Genomic DNA, 4,383 nt, shown 5'->3' with positions numbered 1-4,383 from the left:
ACTGCATCTGCCCTGTATAATATCTGGCCTGGGGCAGTTTAATCTTAAAAATTAAACTTAATTAATTAAAATTAAAAGTGTGAAAGGCATTCCAGTTGCCGGTACTGACTGATGGGTACGAAGCTTGCTATTCATTTTACGAGAAATAATATTCACTACTCCCAACTGAAAATTATTGTATAATTAGGAGGAACACCACACCCTTTTACTGCTATCAGGAAAGTCCAGGCCAAGATCGGTGCATTAAAACTGAGCCTCAGGCAGAGTCTTGTCTCTATAATCCTACCTTTAAATATGGCCGCAGTCTGAACATCTCCAATAGAGGCTTTATTGTGATCGAAACTTGACAAGATCATAGAAGAGTTAATACAAGCAATTATCACATTGAATGCATTATTCAATTGAATGCCTGATAGTAATAATCTCTCAAGAAAAAATGATTTGGTCACTTCAATCCACGACTGTTTGTGGGACGCTGCTGTGCGCAATTGGCTTCCGCGTTTCGCCTACAAATATAGTCAATTCACTTTTTCAGTGTATTCTGTGAAGCGCTTTGAGACATCTAGTAGACGTGATAAGGCGCTATATCAAATGGAAGGATTATTATTATCATGAGATGCCTCCAATTTTGTCCTGTGTTTTCTTTCTGTGGTCCGCTCCTCTTCAATATCTATATGCTCCCTCTTGGTGACATCATCCGCAGACATGAGGGTCAACTTCCACATGTATGCAGATAATACCCAACTGTATCTCTCTGCCTCCACCCTTGACTCCAGGACCACTGATGTCCTGACAGAATGTTTGTCAGACATCAAGTCCTGGATGAGAGCTAACTTTCTTCAGTCGAATGTCAACAAGACCGAGGCTCTGCTGATTGGCTTCCGTCAGGACCTCCACACCTCAGGCGCTGACAGCATCACCATCCATGGTTGCTCACTCCACCTCACTGAGCCAGCTCAGAACCTTGGCATTTTGTTTGACCTTCAACTATCCATTCTAACCCACATCCATGCCATGACCGACTCTGCCATCCCCCACTTCTGGAACATTGCCCGGCTCCTCCACTGTCTCACACGGTAGACCGCTGAGACCCTCACACATGCATTAATAACATTGAGGCTTGACTATGCAAACTCCCTGCTTGTCAGCCTCCCCAACTCCTCCCTCCATAGGCTGCGGATCATCCAGAACTCTGCAGTCTGTGTCCTCTCCCCCACCAGGCTCCGTGACCCTCTCACCCCCATCCTCGCCCAACTCACTGACTTCCCATCACACAGATCCTGGTCGTCACTTTCAAAGCCCTCCATGGCCTTGCTCATCCCTAACTCTGCAACCTCCTAATCCCCTATCAACCTGCCCACTCCTCCCGCTCAGTGGGCTCCGGCCTGCTTCATGTCCCCCACCTCGCTGCCCTACCATTGGCGGGTGGGTCTTCAGCCACCCTACCCCCACCTTCTGGAACTCCATCCCACAATCTCTCTGGTTCGCCCCTGCCTGCTTCAAGATTCATCTCAAGTTCCTCCTCTTCGACCCTGCCTTCAATCACCTTCCTTGACCCCCTGCCCTCCACCCTCCCCAATCCTGACCCCCAGTTCTGGTCCGAAACACTAATTGTCCAGTGTCTTTGGACGTCCTCCCGACGCAAAAGGTACTATACAAATGTAATTTTGTTGTTGTTGTTGTTTATGTTCGAGAATTGCTTTAGGAAGCTCTAAAACTCTATCTCCACGTTGCTGAATTTTCTTTGTTTCTTTTAGTGCGTTTGTCCACAAAATACACAGTCAATCCACTTTACAGTATACCACGTGAAGCGCTTTGAGACGCCTCGATGACTTGATAAAGTACTATATCAAATGCAAGGATTATTATTATTATTTTATATGTTTTCTGAAGAGATTGGGGTACCATTCAATAAGTGCTAGCACGTTATCCAAGAGGCATTCGTCTTGTGTGAGCGCAGACACTGAACTGTGGCAGGATCGCAACTGAGCTCCACCACATTCTCATCTGATATCAACTGACATACAAAATTTTTGGTTTGTGGTGAGGGGACAGTGATTAGGAATAGACCTGATTCTGCTTAGACCTCAGATAGCTTTGTTTGAGCATTGCTCTCACGAGTCAGTGTGATGTACCTGGGTCTCAACATGTTATATGTTCCCGGCTGATTTGTGCCCTTGCTGAATCCTTGGTTGTTGAGGCCATTTGCAGTACCCAATTCCAGCTGACAACAGCACAGACCTAATTGTGAAGTAAAATTGACAGAGCCTTTGATTTCCATTGTAGCTACTGTATCCTTTGACTGCAATATCATGAACAGGAAACTCCACATCATGCTGAATGGACTGCTGCAATTAACCTTGGTGCCCTTTTGTTAGAGAATAAAATCAACCTTGGTTTCTTCTTCATTGATTACTCAGATTAACATCTTAACCAAAGGATCACACCTCAGACAATGCAATACTTCTGCCAATATTGCACAACAGAGTTCACCCTAGGCCATGAGTTTAACACGTAAACCCACAGTCCTTTGACCTAGAGGTGAAGATGGAACCGTTTTGGTTGAAAAGATTAACAGAACAAATAGTTTTTATGATCTTTGTTAAAACTCAATGCAATTTGTGGAGTCCTGTAGCTCAGTGGTTAGAGCACTCGCTTCGTAAGCGAGAGACCTGGGTTCGATTCTCGGCAGGGTGAAACCTTGGGCAAGTTTCGTTACTCCACACACCTGATAATAATCCCTCAAGAAAAAAATAAGAAATTGGTCACTTGAATCCACGACTGTTCGTGGGACACTGCTGTGCACAATTGGCTGCTGCATTTCACCCACAAATATACAGTCAATTCACTTTACAGTCTATTCTGTGAAGCGCTTTGAGACTTCCAGAAGATGTGAAAAGAGCTATATCAAATACAAGGATGATTATTATTATTAATCATAATTTGCATTGTAAATTGATTGCACATGGTCTTGGCTGACTCTTTTGTGCAACACTGAAGGAAGTGCTGCATTGTCTGAAGTGACGTCCTTTGGTTAGTATGCTAATCTGAGGTATCCTGGAAAGATGAGATCAAATCAACCAAATAGTCTTTTTCGTCCAAACCTCTCATGTGATATTGCTAACTTATTATTCTGCAGACAATCAGGCAAATGCAGAGAGAGAAATAACCTTGCGCATATTAAATTTCTAATAATATTATTTTATAAGCAGAAAAATTATTTTTCCCAAATTACGATTGTTTGATCAATGGTTCTGAGCGATTGCATTTTATTACTGAAGTGGTGTTCTGATTTTGGTGGCACACATCATTGTTCAATCCATTGTTGTAGGACTCCCTGGCATAACTGAACAAAAGCTGCTTTTTCCCCTTTTCCTAACACGTGAGGAAGCCAGATTTTCATTTATGTTCAATAGATTTTGATCTTCACTTTGTTTCACCTGCACTGCAGGACCCAACTGGCCAGACGTATACCTCTGTGTCTCTATCACTCTGTGAAGCAATTATTAGGAGCAAGGTATTTGCCTTTAGGTCGATGTGAGAATGCCAGAATCTCAGCATTTTCTCCAGCAGCTGCCAAGAATGCCAGCAGTGTATTAACCCATACAGTACATGAGCAGAAGGTTTGGGCTAATATTATAGCTAGGGCTGACAGTTTTTTCATTTTTATTGTCTTGATTTTTTGATTGATAATATTGTTTTTGTTAAGCAATCTCTTCTACCACAAATATAACCGACCTCCGAATCATGAAGAAGTCACTTCCCGCACTTTATGCCCATACAACGCTGCTAATGTCACTTCCTCTACAATAGGTCCCACAAACAGTCATGAAGTTCATGACCATAATGAAGTTAATGGTTAATATAAACTGGGGGATTGTTGACCAGGACTGGGAGAGACTCCCTGCTCTTTTTGAATAAGCCCATAAGATCTTTAACATCCACACAAACGGGCAGACAGGACTTCATTTTAACATCTAATTTGACAGACAATACCCCTGTCAACGCAGCATTCCCCCAGCACCATATTAAAGCATCAGCCTAGACTGTAAGCTCAAAAGACTTGAACCAACATCTTTAAGATCCAGAAACAATAGTGCTATCAAGTGAGCCAAGTACTTTCACTGCCCTTATTTTAAATCAATTGTGCTCCCCAATACTCACCATTTTCCAAACAAAAGGACAGAAGATAGCTGCTTCCTGATCTGATCCAAGGCACTACTTTCCTTTTCTCCACTTAGCACTTCCCTCTACCACAGGTGAGATCAGAAAATCACTTAGAGAATCACATGTATAACTTATTATACCTTGGCAAAGTTGGTACCATCTCGTCTAAGACCATTTTGTCTTCAAATTTAAGATCGTACAACATTAATTCAGCCT

At 42.8% G+C, this 4,383-nt stretch overlaps 1 non-coding gene across 1 annotated transcript; it reads left to right on the top strand.

Moving 5' to 3' along the window:
• Positions 1 to 2,625: 2,625 nt before the first annotated feature.
• trnat-cgu lies at positions 2,626 to 2,697 on the top strand. The gene has a single exon. It is a non-coding gene; the product is annotated as a tRNA-Thr (tRNA).
• Positions 2,698 to 4,383: the final 1,686 nt, after the last annotated feature.

The sequence above is a fragment of the Callorhinchus milii genome, unplaced genomic scaffold (assembly GCF_018977255.1).
Source record: "Callorhinchus milii isolate IMCB2004 unplaced genomic scaffold, IMCB_Cmil_1.0 Scaffold2, whole genome shotgun sequence".
Taxonomy (NCBI): domain Eukaryota; kingdom Metazoa; phylum Chordata; class Chondrichthyes; order Chimaeriformes; family Callorhinchidae; genus Callorhinchus; species Callorhinchus milii.
The sequence above is the reverse complement of the archived record's forward strand: the minus strand, read 5'-3'. Positions and strand labels throughout refer to the sequence as shown.